This window comes from Echinops telfairi, unplaced genomic scaffold (genome assembly GCF_000313985.2).
Source record: "Echinops telfairi isolate 266 unplaced genomic scaffold, ASM31398v2 ScPeMD7_7469;HRSCAF=8507_1, whole genome shotgun sequence".
Classification (NCBI taxonomy): Eukaryota; Metazoa; Chordata; class Mammalia; order Afrosoricida; family Tenrecidae; genus Echinops; species Echinops telfairi.
This window is the reverse complement of record NW_022111373.1, coordinates 131,500,176-131,518,073: the sequence shown is the minus strand read 5'-3', so window position 1 is coordinate 131,518,073 and position 17,898 is coordinate 131,500,176.

The window sequence follows — 17,898 nt, the reverse complement described above, 5'->3', positions numbered from 1 at the left end:
TTATATTTTTTAGTAATACAGATAATTTCCAGGTACTTAGCAAGATGTGTTGAAACAGTGACTGAAACAGTGACTCAAATATAACCATTGTGAGGATGATAGTGGACCAGGCAGTGTTTTGTTGTGCAGTACATAGGATTGCTATGAACTAGAATCATCTCTGAGGCACAGACCAACAATAAGATGTAGATGATTATATTTTCCAAGTCATTGGAAGAGACAGCCTATTGAGCTGTAGGTTGATTTCCCATGAAGAATTAGTTTAACACTTTAGGTCATACTAGTCATTTCCTTGCCACAAGAGAATGTTGAAGATGCACATATTACCTTCAAGAACATCCCATCATATTTGTGATCCAGGCATCAGGAAGCTAAGGAGAGAAAATGCCAAGGAGAGCTGCCAGTGACTTTTAAATTTTTTGGACATTTGTCACTTGAATTAAAATGTAGAAGGATCAACTAAAAATTAAATATAGCACAGTGATTATGATCATTGTTGGGAAAAAACGAAAAAGAAAAAGAAAATTACCTCTGCCCCATTTCTACTTCCCCCAAATCATGTGCATGCATCTGCTTATTGCACATAATTTGTAACTTGCATGAGCTTTAATTTCTACAATTAAGCTCATTTTTCTCTTCCTTCTTACCCTTCTTCCCCATGCCCTCCCCCTTTCTATCATACTTCTTTCCTTCCTTTTTCACTTCTCCTCTTCCTCTTCCTTCTCCTCCCCGCTTTTAGCCTCTTTCTTTTTCTATCTCCATCGACCTCTCACTTTTTCCCTCTCTCCCTTATAGGCAGGGCAAGGTCATCAGAGATAGAGAGAAATGAGATGGGCTTGAGTACATAGTGTTTTTATGAATCACACAGTGTTTGTGCATGTACATTTAAATACATCAAAACTCCAACGAAAAGTAAGTGTAGCAGCTTACTAACATAGCAACATTATTCCCTGCCAAAACAGAATTGCACACATTTCCCATAAACCACATAATTCATTGCATTTTCCTCTCAAAACTCACAGCCATAGAGTCAATTCTGACCCATGGTGACCTTTGGACATGGCCTAAGTGCCTCACTTGGTTTCCAAGACTGTAACTCTCTATAGGAGTAGAAAGCCGCATCTTTCCCCCCCAGAGAGGCTGGTGGTTTCACTATCTGCTTTGAACTGTGCTGATAGCCATGCAAATCCTTGACTTTTCAGGGTTCAGGCAACTGTTACAAAGCTCCTGATAAATGGTCAGTGATAGCTTCACTCTACAAGCCAGTCTCTTACACAAAGGTCTACTCTCTCACTCATTGTACCATGAAGGCATCCAAGGAATGGATTCCTATAAAATATTCGGTGGGATTCTACTTGGATAAAACCTTTCATAAAGGCATTTTGTTTTGGTGATGACAGATATATTCTTTTCAGAAAGGAAATATGACACTCAAACTATTTTCGTGAAAACAGATCTGCTTTCTCCATAACATAAAGATTAAATTGAAATGAACATTTCTAGATTTTTGATTTGTACCATAACTCTCAGAATTTGTCTCTGTTCTCGGCAAATTGGAAACTTTGTAGTAGCAACAGTTAAATGAATTCAGAATAACATTATTTAGGTTCATTGTGGTTATTTCCAAATCCCATAATTCTGACACACGGCTGTTGTAAATGACAGTCACACTGCTTCAGAGGGTTTCTTTGACTTTGAAACCTATGGGAGCAGATGACCAGGAGTTAATCCTCATGTGTGTGAGTCTGAGTAGACTAGAGAAACAAATCCATGGACACACATGTGTGTTTAAAAAAGAGATTTATATACAAGAGCAATTGAACATTGAGAAAACATCACAGCCCAGTCCAGATCAAGCCCATAAGTCCGTATTGGCCCATATGTTTGATACCAATCTATAAATTCCTCTTCAGACTCACGAAACACATGCAATGACACCAAATGTAGACGATCACGGCCAGCGGTTAGAAAGTTTTTGGATCTAGTGGCATTGGAAGCATCTCATCACTGACAGGGGTCTCTGCATGGCTTTTTCAGCACCCAGGGCTGCATCAGGGTGGGTCCATGTGTCTTGTCAGCTGCTATGTCTCCCAGGGTGTAAGCAGAGAGTCTCCCACCTCCAAGGAGGAAATACCATAATTCCCAGAATCCTTAGGGGACGGCTATGTCCACACAGAAGCTTCGTTGGCTATGACCTGATTGACAGGCTAGACTCTACCTCGTACACGCTTAATCCTTAAATTGACAATTATATACCTACCACATCATATATTACTCCTGTGGATTAGCTGGTGAATGGGAACTGCCAAATTTGAATAGACCTATCTGTGTGCCTTTTTCCAAGTTTTCTTCACACTGATTGTACCAACCTTGATTCTTCCATGTCTGAGGGTGTTTGGCCTAATTGTACCTTGGCACATGAAATTTTGAAAATCCACAGCTTCTTTCTGTTCTTCCAAGCCACTTATGAGGAGATTTGGAAGATATAAGCAGATACCATGCAGTTAATGCCAACTTACCACACATAGCCTACTGTTAATTCAAGTGATCAAGTGTTTCTTTCATAATAAATTGACAAAGGGAATGTCATCCTCAGTTTGAAGCATAGTATGATTTGATGAAAAAGTTTCATTGGAATGGATCAAGTCCTGAGTATGCATAAAATATAAGCATGTAACAAGTTTGCCTACAGTACCTGAATGAAAGTTATTTTATATTCCACTGCCATCTAATGGTTTTAACAATCAGATGAACCAAGTTCATAAAACAATAATTCAAAGTAATGGTTATTTATGTCTAATTGAAAGCTTTTGGTTTAGACTGGCATTCATTATAAAGTTAACTGCCATTTTGTTGTTGATGTTGTTTGGTTTACTTATGTTTTCAAATAAAGAACAATTATAGAATAATAAAATGTACACATAATTAATTCTAGGTTCTTCAATGTGATTATGTCATCAGAGAATGCTATATCGATCTGGAATATATGAAGAAGAATGCAGCATCCGAATTGGAGGTTTATTAATAATTTTTGATATGCAGATGACTCAACCTTGTTTACTGAAAGCAAGGAAAAACTGAAGCACTTATGGATGAAGATGAAGGACTGCAGCCTTCAGTCTGGATTCCAACTTAATGTAAAGAAATCCAAAATCCAATCCAATTAAAACTGGATGAAGTATCTAAAAAGACATTTCACAAAAAATGGCGTCCAAATGCCTAGAAAATCTATGAAAAAAGTGTTCATGCCCGTTAGCTATCCAAAAGAAGCAAAGCAAAACAATGATAAGCTATCCAAGAGAAGCAGATCAAACCATGCAGGGACAGTAACAGACCAATTTAAAAAACAGAGAAAATCTGTCTGTGCATTAAGACCCCACCATTGTCAAACAAATCAGACACATTCCTAATTTATACTATTTCCACTATATTATCCAACAGAAACATTTACTCTATCAAGGTCTTCTGTCCAATAGTCACATCTTCCCAGATAATTTGGCTATAATTCAATTAAATTCTGTCATTATATGCCGTAAACCACGAATATGCTAGTTTCCAAAAGAAATATGTGGGTAAGTCAAAAGTATTGCTTCTAGGGTTTCATTTCACACATGAATGGATTTATTCCAAACAAAACACGTTTAAACATGCCTCTGTAATCACTGGATTATTTCAGACTATAATATAATTTGCATCATTACGGTGCCTTCCAATAACAGATCCAAAGAAGCAGTAGCTTCCAATGGGATCTATTGGTGCAGTTACATTCAAGACATCGAGGTCAGCTCAGAAGGTTAATAGTGAAATTGAAAAACTCCAAATCAGCACTCTTGTTAGACTTGCTCTAAGGAACCAGGGTAATTATGGGATTTGTATTCTCATGAAAAGTTACAGTCTCAGAAACCACAAGGAGATATTCTACTCTGTCGTATGGTTACTTTGTGTCACTAGTGGCAATGGGTATTATGAAAAGATTTTATGAAAACTGAAATTCATTGATGAGAAAGGGAAGTAAAAAAAATGTCTAGTAATGTTTTCCATCATGGCAATACACCTGTTCATCTCATAAGAGTAGCCAAGGCAGTTAATTGTTTTATCAAATATTATGCCAGTATTCAGCCCAGGAAAAATAAACTACTTAGGAATTTTAAAGAAGGCCTTATTCTGAGGACATAGGTTTCTGAAAATTGATAATGGCATGATACATTAGAGTAAGGCTTTACTGACCTTCTAAGGATGAAACTACTCTCCCATCATTAGAAAGGTTAAGATTCAAACAGAATGAAAGTTGGGATTCAGTTCAGGCAGCAAGAATGTAGAGACACCAGGTTGAGTTGGCAACCAAAGCTCAAGCAGCTGACCAATTATCCACACTCAAGTTTTGTTCATCCCTGTGCTCAGAAATGGTTAAAATATTTCAAATCATCATTTTTCATAAAGTGCTTTTGTACTTCAGAGCCTTACTAAAATCGTGATTGCATTAATTTCCTGGAATATTTGAGTAAAGATAGGCAGATAATATAATTTGGTTGGATTCAAATATTATCATTAACTGTGAACATTTTCATTCCAATATATGAGTGTTTCTCAAATCCGCAGTCATTTTCAGTTATAACTTGTCAGACTTACTTTTCAAATGTTCATTTGAGAATCACATTAACTGAGTCTGTTTAAAATCATGCACTTTAAAAATATCTTTCCTATGGAGATATAAGGAATTTTTGGTTTAGAATACATTTATATTGATTGTAATACTGACATTTTAAAGTAGAATATCTTGTTTTGATTTAATTTTACAATGCAACCCCTCAAGTTCACTGTCATTCATTTTGTAAGATTAATATCTCCATTGAAATTTTTTTTTAAATAATCAACTCTGTAGTTTTAAGGTAAGCTGGGAATAGAAAGTGTAAAATGCATTGTTTGGTATGGAAGCAAGAAGAGAATTCAATAGATTTTTAAAATATATGCATATAATTAATCTATATACTCTAGATTTATTTATTTTTACATATTGTTATATATACTTCAGAAATACACACACACACATATACTTCAGAAAACTATACCTCCTCAGAAGATAACAAATGGTGATAGATAAGGTTTATTGTGCCAACCTGGCCGATAAATACATGTGGGATTAATTGAAGGGTGGAGAGATAGATGGCTCGGTGAGCCTCACCTTTCCTGTTTTCTGGTCTCTTGCTCTCTGATGGTCAGCCCGGATGCATCTGCCTTAGCCAGTTCCCTGCTTCAGCTTGCAAGGCTCACTTCCTGCAAGACATCCCTGAGGATGAGTCACATGGACCTACCCCGAGGCAGCCCTGGGTACTGGAGCAGCCGTGTGGAGACCTCTGTCAGTGCTGAGATACTTACACGCTCACTGATTCAGCTTTCCTCCTGCAATCGGTGTCATTTTATGTGTGTCTTGTGAGTTTGAGGAGGTCTTTGTAGATTTGTTTTGGACATATGAGCTAATGTCAAATTTATGGGCTTGGACTGGACTGTGTTGGGATGTTTTCTTAATGTACTCTTACATTTTATATAAAACTCTCTCTTATATACATGTGAGTTTCTATGGATTTGTTTCCCTAGTCTACTTAGACTAAGTCACAATTATAGATATGGATATAGATATTGATAGAATCTGCTTTAAGTCTGAACACTTAGAAGTTTAAGACATTTCTTGAGGAGATCAAGGGAATATGACTTCCCAGTAGCAAGCATTGGAAAATCTGCACTGTAACTATTAGAGAGATTCCAACAGGAGATACATTTGTTCCTGGAACTCAGAAAAAGAACTTCAAAAAACTTAAACCAAATTTTCTTAAAGTTGGAGATCAGCAATGTGTGCTGACTATGACTGACCCGCATTCACCATTGCCCAGTGGCCTGAGCTGGATCAGTGTCCTCCCTCTCCCTGTATAAGCTGATCCTTTTGTGCCCCTAGTCCTACCCAGCCAACCAAACCTCTTACCTCACTGTCGTTTGGGTGAGAAGCTTAATGCAGTCATCCTCACTCTCCAAGCAATGCTTTCCACCATTTCTTTTTTCTTCTATCTTCTCCAGTATGCCTCCCTCCTTGTGGGTCCCACCATTCTTGGCTCCCCTCCCTGCCTCACCCAATTTTCAATTGCATCCTATGTGTGTGAAGTTTGACTTCAAATAAGAAAGACCTAAGAAGAATCGATATATTTGAATGATGGTGCTGGTGAAGAACATTAAATGTACTACTGACTGCCAAAAAAGAAACCAACATATCTTGGAAGAAGTCCAGCTTCTAAAGAATGCTCTTTAGAAGCAAGGATGGTAAGACATTGTCTCATATACTTTGGACATGTTATGAGGAGAGAATAGTCACAGGATAAAGACATTATACTTGTTAAAGTAGATTAGCCTTGAAAGAGAAGAATATCCTCAATGAGAGGGATTAGCACAGTGGCTTCAACAATGGCCAAAAACACTGGAACAATTGTGAAGATGTTCTGTGTATTTTTCTTTGTACAAATTCTAGAATAAGTAAATAGGTATAGACAGTATTGAGTGGTTTCTTGGGGTTGCAGCACTGGAGGTGGAGAGGGGGTGAAATGGGGAGCTAATAACCAGTACAAGGAAGAAGAAAATGTTCTAGAATTGATTTCAGTGATAATGTCCAATTATTTTAATGTTTAAAATATTCAGCTGTATGTTATGTGAATTATATATCCATAAAACTGTTTTTTTGTTGCTGTTTCCTTGATACTACACCTTCAGTCAGCAATGCTTAACAGTTTTTGTTTCATTTTGTTTCTTCTATTAATCATCAGAGAGTATTATTGCCTTGTCCTCTCTTTTACTTTGGGATTGATGAAAATATATTTAAATTTATTTACTTATTTGTACCTCCATTTGCATGAATTATTTATTTTACTTACCATTTCAATGAAATTGGAAAAATTACATGAAATTGTAACTGCCTTTAATTCTACTATAATACAAAAAACTCAAGTAAGTGGCTTTAAAGAAACAAACTTTCTCCCAATTCAGAAGGCATCTTGTCTTTACAGTTTTGACTTAAAGTGAGTCTGTGGAGCAGAGTAGAACTGTCCTAGTGGATTTACAGGAGTAAATTGCTCGGTATTTTATAGCACAGAGTCATAAGTGGATTCAAACAGCCAACCTTTGGGTTTGCAGTCAGACACTTGATCATTGTGGCACCAGTGTCTGGACACTTGGGGAAGATGCTCGTCTCTCTCAGCATCGGTGACTCAACGTTCTTTGGTTTGTTGTTAATATTTGGGTGGCATCCAGGTCTCCTCATTTAAATGTGTTCTTTTTGTCATTCAGAAGTAATTAAGTTTCAGGAACAATCTACACTGATAGGGCTCAATCAATATAACAGAGACCACCCCATTTCCAAATAATATTGTATCCACAGGTTTAGGGGATCAGATTCTAATGCCTATCTATCATTCGGGGGAGGATTAAAACTATCCATAGTTGATTGATAGAATAAATAACATAATCAGTATGTATGTTGTTGCTGCTAGGTGTCTCATATTTTGTTCCAACTCCTAGTGATCCAATGTAAACCAGATGGGCAACAGTGCCCGCTAGTGTATAGTCCCTAGAATTGTCGCACTTGAGCCCATGTTTTCAGCCACTGGGCTAATCCTTGAGGATCATCCTTTTATTTATTTTTTTTTGCTGAACCACTTCTTTAATGGGCATAATGTCCTTTTTTTCTGTGACTAGTCTCTCCAGCAGGAACCCTGTCATAGTATTTACACATTGAGTTGCTAATGACAAGGTCAGCGATTTGAAACCATTAACCTCTCCTTGGGAGAAAGATGGGGTTTTCTAGCTCAGTAGAGATTACAGTGTCAGAAACCCACAGGAGTAAATCTACCCTGTCCTATCGGGTTGCTATGAGTTGTCATTGAATCAATGGCATTGTCTCTTCTGCTAAGATGCCCCAAATCTGCTCCCAAGGAACTTTCTGGCCATATCTTATTGTAGATGACAGATTTCCTTGTTCTGACAGTCTATAGTCCTTTCCAGGGTCTTTGTCTATGCCATTAGTCATGTGCATCAATTCCTCTGTTGGCCTTCTGTGTTAGTCTGGGTAGACTAGAGAAACAAATTCATAGAGACACTCATATATGTGTAAGGAAGAAATTTATATACAAGAGCAATTGAATAGTGAGAAAACATCCCAACCCAGTCCAGATCAAGTCCATAGTCCAAATTAGCCCGTATGTCTGAAATCAATCTATAAAGTCCCTTCAGATTCATGCAATACATGCAATGATGCTGAATACATATCACAGGACAGTGGGTGGGAAGTCTTGTGGATCCAGTGATGGCATAAGCATCTCAGCTCTGGTAGGGGTCTCCACGTGGCTCCTCCAGCTCCCAGGGCTCTGGATACATCAGGGTAGCTCCATGTGGCTTCTCATCAGAAAAATCTTGCAGGGAGTGAGCAAGTGTCCCGCCTCCAGCAAGCTATTTATCTCTTTACCACCTCCAAATGAGGTCATCAAGCTGAGACCTGATTGATAGGTAAACTCCACCCCTTCACTCTTAATCCTCTCAAATTGACAACCGATTATCTAATTACCACACTTTCCTTATTCCTTTTCCAGATTTCACATGCATAGGAAAAGATTGGCAGTACCATGGCTTGGTTCATGTACACCTTCATCTTCAAAGGGCCATCTTTGTTCTTCAAGAATTTAAAGAAGGCTTGTTTAGTAGAATTCCGCAATGCAATAAGTCTTTTGATTACTTATGGATTGTGTAAAATAAAATCTTTGACAATCTCAATCTTTTCTCTGTTTGACAAGCTATTGTTTATTAGTCCAATTGTGAGAATTATAATTCATATGAGTGTAACTTTGATCTGTATGAAACTCACTGACTTCCAGTTGAACTCAAACCCCAACCACCGTCTCATAAATTCTGACTCAGTGTAACTCTGTATGAGAGTAAAACTGCCAAGTAGAGTTTCTGAGGTTATACATCTTTAAGGAAACATACTTCTTCATCTGTGCCCTGCGGACTAACCAGTACATTCAAAATGCAGACCTTTTGGCTACCCTCTCAGTGGCTAGCCAATTGAATCAGTGTATTTCTTCACATTCAGTATGTATGGGAAACAACCAACCACCAAACAAATAAACAAACAAACAAAAAACACAACACACTTCCTTAGAGTCTGTTCCAATCTAAAGCAACTTTAGATGTTTATAGCAGTCAGCAGTTTTATCTTTCTCCAGCGGAGCAGATGTTGACTTTGAACTATAGACCTGATTGTAAGAAATTCAATGCTGACCAGAATATGCCATCAGTACCATAGTGAATGTGAAATCAAATATATAATTCACGTGTTCGTGAACAGAAAAAATAAGTTCGCCAATTAAACCCAGCACCAGGCATAGTAGACCTAGGGTTTACTTTTCATTAGAAACTGAAGAGGCTCCCTCCTGGGAATCGTGTGTTCTAAGGGAAGATTCTTGATTTCATGTTAATTAAAAGTCAGAACTCAGCTCAGATTGAATAAAAGGTGGCAATTGCTTTTTAGCACAAGGAAAGCACCAGAGTGATCTTCATGGCATTTAATAGCTGTGTGTACACCTGAAGGTAATAGTTTTTCACTATAGTAATTCACCACTCTGTATTAAAGAGACGTGTGAGTATTTATTGCCTACTGAGCTAGAGCCCTGGTGGCATAGTGGATACACATTGAGCAGCAAACAGCCAGGCCTGCAGTTTGAAATTACCAGCCCCTCTGGGGGAGCTGGTCAATGGCAATGACTCGGGTAAGAGAACAGGCTCAGAGGCAGTTCTCACTAGCTGGTTGGGATTGACTCGATGGCAGTGAAGTTTGAGTTTGAATTTCAACTGTCTTTCAGGTCACAAATTGCAATTAGTGTTATCTGCCTTAATTGAAAATAAAATAATAAAAGTAGATTTTCCCCCTAAACAAGAAGGTACAAGATTCTTAAGTCAGTTCATTAAAAATAACTGTCAATGCATCAATTGTGTATTGTGTTTACAATTCTCATTTTCACATGAAGATATTTATAAAAATGAATATTTTCATATTGAGATAACCAAAAGAAACTTCATTGAGAGACATTTTCAATTGAGAATTAGTGGAAACATTTTTTAGATATTCTTTAGTGGGAATACTGTGATCGCATGTTGGGCTGACAACAAGGCCACTCTGCAGGAGAAAGATGAGGTTCCCTGGTCTGCTCAAGCATCACAGCCTCAGAACCCCACAAATGCTGTTCTGTTCTACCTTAGAACATCACGTGAGTTGGTAACAACGTCATAGCAATGTTTTTATTTATTTATATTTAATAAGCACACAAACCCTAGTCTGTTATAACTTCATATCGATCAGGTTATAAAGGAAAAGAGCCAATTTCAAAATAAAGTTGTGTAGTTTGGACTTTTAAAATATCTCTTGGGGGGCATGATTGGAACTGCAATGAAACCCATGCACTTTAATCCATTGAATGGTTCTTAGACCTTAACTCAGTTGTATGGGCTTTCCTAAACCAATAACACAAATTATCGATTACTAGACACCATTAGAGACTTACAAGAAAAATCAATTATTGGTTTACATAAATGCTCACAAGGCTCAATGAAAATAAAACAAGTGACCTCAGTTGTATTTCAAGCCAATATAATAACAAATCACCTAACTTATATTGAAAACCTATATAATAATAGATATAGTAAATGAGATTCTTATATAAAACAAAGTACAGGATGGTTAGTCTATTACTCAAACAGTTAAATATTGTCATTTTAACTTAAACATTGTAAGCACAAATGTTACCTAAAAATGTTTTATCACAAATTGCCTTCAATTTATTATAGGAACTATCTATGGAAAAAACATGTTGATTCCAAATAAATTACAAATATACATACTTATTCTTGATAATGGAATGTGATAATGATGAAAAATAATATTAACCCAATACTGTATTTAATTTTACAAACATCAAAGTAAGTTATAATTTTAATAATTTTAGAATTCACAGGTAGTTGGTAAATACAAGAAGCAGGATATCTCAAATGTGAAGATTTACAATTCTCTTTGTGATGCACCTGTTTTAAAGTCAAAACATTTCAAAAGTTGAGTGAGTTGCATTCAATCAGTGTAAGACTGTGCATAAGTCTTTCTAAGGAACTAAATTAGAAATTAATTTATTGCAACTGAAAAGAGAGACTACACAAAATCAAAATGAGCCTAGAAACATCACTGATCCAAAATGATAGATTATATAATACACCCAGCTGACAGAGCAGAAACCAAGTCATCATGAATAAATCTATTAGAGGGAGAACCTTGAACAGCTTAATAAAACTCTGTAAATCACAGCCTCAACGCCATCTACCGTGTCAGCAAGAGCAGAGATGCTCATATGGATAAATGTGAGCAAGCTTAAATCCTGATCATGAGAAAAAGCTAAATCTGATTAGAACCATCCAATGGAAAGCAAGCAAACAAAAGCAACTGTAGACTCAAATTAGATGTTAAGATAATTAAAACCTCTGTGTTAAATTTATTTTGACATTAGGATGCAGTCTAGTTTGAATCTTTTCTAAATAGCTCTCTATGTTCATATATCCATGTGTTGCTGTGCAGAGTTGATGGATAATGTATTTTTATTCAAATACGTGGTTGGTGAGATGATCTGGGACCATAAGGCATAGTGAGCTCTGAGGCGGCTTTGTTGGACTTTGTAACACCAGGACCTACAAGAATGTTGAGCAGAAAGAACTAATTCAATAAACGTGTGTATTTGTATTACGAATGAAGAGGCTTAATGAATTTATACTTTTAAAATGTTGTCATACCTTCCAAAGGCATTTTCAGCTTCTATTTTTGTCAGGCATATATTATTCAGAAACTTAAAATGACATACATTTTCTTGCTTGTTTTTCACTTTTTCCCTCTACTTAAACACACAGAGTTCAGCAGACTTAGGAGGGATGTGACAGAATCATATGGCACCCATAGTTTTCTTGCTCGTGTTGTAGCCAGAGCATTACGGATTCTATTAAATTGAGCCTCATTATGTTTGGTAATCAATGCTCATCTTACATAAAAATGTTTCTGTTGAATTTTTGTTTGTTTGTTTGTCTCAGCGTATATGTTATTATTCATTTCTCAATCCACTGTTTCTTTGTTCTAAATGGCTCTTCAGGTCTATTTCAGGGTAATTGCTCCTTAATAATAATGATATCAATAATAATAATAATAATAATAATAATAATAATGATATCAACAACATTGTGTTATATTTCTTTTTATATTTTTCCATAGATACTTTGATAAGTATCTCCTTGTTGCAAACATCTGGCATAATGTTTCCTTTCATTTGCAATATTCAAAAAGTCCATAATTCTCTTTTGAACTTTTGATATGAATTACATAATTCCATTTACCTTTGGGTAAATTCTACTTTTCATGAGATTTAAATATGAGTTATTATTGATATGACCACCTCAGGCCAATACCTTTCTATGCATGCTAAATATCTTCGTTCTTCCGACCTCAGTCATCCATGTCAACGTTTCTCATCCCAGGCCTTCCTCGTACGCATGGGTATGCTGGCAAAACATTCTGCGTGCTTGTAAAATGCACACTTACATTTCTATGGGATGAGGTTTGTTTTCTCTTTTGTTCTAGAAAAACATGTAATTGCCTATCACGATATTACCGTACATTATTCAATGAGTTCAACAATTTCAGGGTGTGTAAAAATTGGGCCAACATTTTGCAGCTGGATATGAACTCCTTTCCACCTTTGGCCTTATGATGGATTATCTGAAAGCAAAATATATGAGTCATACTAAAACTTGCTTGCACATTTTTAAAGAACAAATTGCCTTCAAATACTGTTCTTTGAACTTATTCCCCTCCACTGATTTCTTCCTTACCCCTTTCTGGAATTGCAGTAGTTTTAATGGTATAGATTGCTACAAGAACTACAAAATCTCTCATTTGAACTCTGTTCTGAAGCTTTCAAATCATTGACCGTTTTTTAAGATTCTGCAAACTGATATTTCCGCAACAAGTGTTACAATGACTTTTCATTCTATAGCATGAGTCCCTAAAAGAAGATCCTTCTGGAATCTAGATTCTTCTGGCTATAGTTTGTTCTAGATTGGTTGTAAGAATCTCCTGCTCCCAATGATGCAACCAATCTCTCAACAATGCAGAAATGCATCTTCAACATTTCTCCCACTATAAAAATAAATGAATATTTTCATAATGGTATAGTCTCAGATACATTTTGATAGTTAGGTTTTGTGTCAACTTGACTGAGCCAGGTTTCTCAGTACTTTAGACCTAGCAGAATGTAAAGAATTCTAGGTTCCCTTGTGTAGCAAGGCAATCGCTCATTCAAGTCACAGCCTAATGACACCTACTTGAAGGTTTGGGGCTGTGGCCTATGTTACATAAATAGACACTGTGAAGAACCATCTCGCTCATCCTCTTCATCCTGCTAGTCTAGATCCTGTGTCTGATCTTTTGGGACCTGGACCCATAGCCTGTGATATTGCCTGAACCTGGGAGCTTTCAGTGTTCCATAACATCTGACATGCTTATCCATTTCTGCATCTACTGGCTATCATCACTTGTGTCTCGCTCCTGCCTCCAGGTTCATTTTCTAGTTTCCTGGCTTCCCACCTCTGGCAGACACACAAATCAGATAATCCCCCTCAATTCACATCTGACAGATGGATGTCAGCCAACCTGAACTTCACCACTTTTAAAACTGTGTGAGCCATTTTCCTTGATATAGACCTCTCTCTTTACATGCATATATAAGTGTCAGTGGGTTTATTTCTCTAGGAAACCCAGCCTAAAACATGCCTTTTAATTTTTGTTAATAACACACCTACTTTCTGGCTCTGCTTTACATATCACTGTGATAAATAGCTTGGTCCAGGAACTATTTTAAAAATACCCTCTTTCCAATGGTCTGTTGGTGATGACTCTATAATACCAAAATATTATGTTTATATTATCATACACTAATTACTATCTTAAATGTTTTCTGCCATTACTTGTAAGATGAATAATGCCAATTGATACGTAGGGTTCTGAGCTTTAACACAGCGTTAAATGATATTGATTTCCTTGAAAATTGTTAAGGAATCAGCTGCTATCTGAAAGATTGTCAGTTAGAATTCAAGTAGTGAATTCCTGGGAGAAAGACATAGAAAACCACACTTGTAAATATGTAGACTAGAAAACACTTACTAGTAGTCCTTTTTTGTGGCATTCAACAACAAACAAGTACATAATTTCTGAAATATAACAGACTCATTGATAATATTGTTGTTGTCAGGTACCTTATGTGAAACAGAATGAGTTACCACCCAGACTTGCACCATTCTCACAACTGTTGTGTTTGATGCACGACTGTAGCCACGGTGTTCATTCATCTCCTGGAGAGTTTTGCTTTCTTTCTTCCTTTTTTTTTCTTTTATTTTAGTTTGTTTTATTATCCCTCTCCTTTAACAAGAAGGAGGTCCTTCTCCAGAGATAATATGCCCAAAGTAAATTAGATGAAGGCTAGCCACCCTGTATTAAAAGGAGCATTCTTGCTAAATTCCTTTCAAGAAAGATTTGTTTATTCTTCTAGAAGTACATAATTTAATATTCAATATTCAACACCAGCATGTTCACTCAAACACATACATTTTTCTCCTATTTTACTTATTCAGTGTTCAGCTTTTCACATTTATATGACAATTGAAAATGCCATGGTTTTGAATACGTGCACCTTAGTCCTCAAAGTGACGTCTCTGCTTTGTAACCCTTGAAAGAGGTCTTTCGTAAAACATTTGCCCAAAGAAATATATCTTTTGAGATTTTGCTACCTTCATGAGAACTGAATTTGGATCCAATACAAAGAAATTGCTACCAAATTCAATCTTGCCTCTTTTCTCATGATGTTTTCAACTGGTCCAATCATGAGGTTTTTAGTTTTATTTATGCTGGTATATAATCGAAACTGGAGGCTGCATTCACTGATCTTCACCAGTAAATGCTTCAACTTCTATTAACTTTCAGCTATGCCTTTGGGCTATTATTGGCATATAACAAGTTCTGATAAGTTGTCTTCCAATATTGAGGTTCCTTCTTTTTTCTACAATCTAGATTCTCATATCATTGACTCAGTATATAGAATGAATAATTATTGAAATGTTACAGAGCTGTCACACACCTTTTCTGATTTCAAACCTTTAGGTATTCGCTTTTTCAGTCAATGACTACCTCTTGCTCTATGTACAAGTTTCCCATAAAAACAATGTTGTATTTTGGGATTCCTTCTATTTTCATATTACTTATAGTTTTCTATAATGTTGTTTATAGTTTTCTATAAGTAAATTATTTTCTTTTGGTTTTATAACTCCAGATCTTTAAAACTGATTATCTTACATTGTGCTACTTTTTAACCTTGGACTGAGGTAAAATTGGAATCATATCTTAAAGGTCATAGGGTATATATATAATCTCATAGAATCCCATACCTCACTAAAGATAAAGAAACAAACTATATACATTGTTTAAATAGTAACTGTGTTTTGTATTAAAAATCATAATTTTACTTTTTAACCACTGAGAGAACCTAGCTGCAAATGGGCTTTGATATTGATTTTGTATCATCGTGACAAAAATGTTGTGTTGGTAAGATTTAGACTTCTCATTTGTGGTGTATCATAGAAGTAAACAAGCCATTGAGACGAAGTTCAGTTGTAATTTCTACAACTAATTATATAAGAATCATGACAGTAAAGAAATATTAGGAAGCTGATTGAAATCTTATGTATTAAGTACAATAGTGCTAACAAACAAAAAAATTGAACCAGGTACCTAATTTAAATTACAAAAGCTCTTATTGAATGATAAGGACTGAGACATGGTTTTATACTTGTTCTGTTTCAAGTGGGGAAGATAGAATATGATTGAATAAAGTGTGGAATAATATGTTTTATATATGGAAGCAGGACAGGAAAATATGGAGCTGAAGATTTTGCAATATAAAGTAATTGAAATTCTTTTTTCTTTTTTCTATCCAATCACTTTTTAATGAGGACTCAGTTCATTGAACATTATGAAAGTTTTGAGAATGATTAGAAACATCATATATTTTATTAAATAGCCATAAATAAAAAACATGTCTGTCACATTTTAAAAATTATATTGCTTTAGAATTTGTTGAAGAAACTGATATTTCATACATGAAAAATACGCAAATCATGCAACAAAATAACACAGAATGAGTTGATTTAGAATTCTCTCAAGATATGGCTTATTTACTTTAACAGGATATTATATAAAACTTATTTCTCAATGACAGATACTAGCTTATGGAAAAGATAGAAAATATGCATTGCTGGTCTTTTCTGTCAATAATCTCAATCTTTGAGAAGCTACAGGTGCTGCGGCACCTAATGTACGTTAAACGAACATTAATTTTAAAATGCCAACGGAGAGAAGGGAAGGGTCCCCCTGTGTGAGTCTGTGAGTTCTTCACGAGATGGAAAGGCAGTAGATTCCAAGGACGAGGAGGGCAGGCAGATAGTTTAGTTCCCTCTGAACTTCTGTCCATTGTGCTCCGACAGAATCATAATTGCAAATCAGAAAAGCAACAGCAGCAGTGCCTGTGGCGGAGGCCAAGACATTTCAAGCGGAGACTGGACATCTAGTGCGCACCGGAGCTAGGAGAGCTGGTCAGGTCATGTGTATTCTTCTCCTGACATCTAGGATATTGCAATTCAGAAAAAAAATCACTTCTGAAATGAACAGCGATTTAAACAGAAATACAAGGAGATGTTACGATGGTGTTGGCAAACCAGCTAGATCAGCTGAAAAGGAATAATGTGCTCAGGAAGAAAAAAACCGGTATAGGTTATCATATCCACGGTTTTTGTATGTTATTCGAACTCTGAAGAAGTACATCAAACTTGGTAAATGTGGAAGGTTATCCAGAAGAAGAAGAAGAAGAAGAAGACCCTCCGTGAGATGATTTGACACCAGGGCTACAATGGGCTTGTAATGATGAGAATGGCACAAAGAACACAGTGTCAGCACTGTGGGCCCAAGATCACTGTAAGTTAGAATGACTTAGTAGCACCTTAGGACATCAGCAACGTATTATACAGTCATTATAAAGTAGAAGTAGAAAGTCTGAAATATGAAGTAGGGAAAATACTGGAAATGAAAACAGTGAAATCAAAGAACTTATACGAGTGATTTAGTATCGGAAATACAAAGAGAATAAATAAATTAGGTCGAATAATAGATCAGAGACACAGACAGTGGAAGGGACGCAGGGAAATAACAGGCTGGTGGGTCCAGAGTTGAGAGGATTCAAAGTTGGGGAGGGTGCCTGTGGCAGGTGGTTTCCTAGCATCAGTGGCCCACACGGAGTCACCCCTGAAGTTAGACACTAAATCCCAGTGAGCAGGCAGAGAGAAGAGGGAGAGGGAGAAGGAGAGAGAGAGAGACTGTCACTGCAGAAATGTGTATATAAATTCTTAAAGAAAAAGTCACACCTCTAAGGAGGTATTATCACACTGTGACCTGATTAATAGGTTGGACTGGACTTCAGCTCTAAAGTGTCACACAAGCTCAGGTTCACATAAAATTAACTTCTCCACCTAGTAAACCCCATAATAGTGGGTATTATCTGCGAGTACCATGTAACCGTCAAGAAGGAGTATTGAACCCAACCGAGAAGTAAAGTGCAGTAGAAGGAAGAAGGTTAAAATGTCTGGAGGCCAGAGAAGGGTCTGGCTTCTGTTTCAGGAATCATCTGTGAGCGAGTGCATTCTCCTCCTCCTTCATGAAGCTGAAAGAGGTCTGAAACG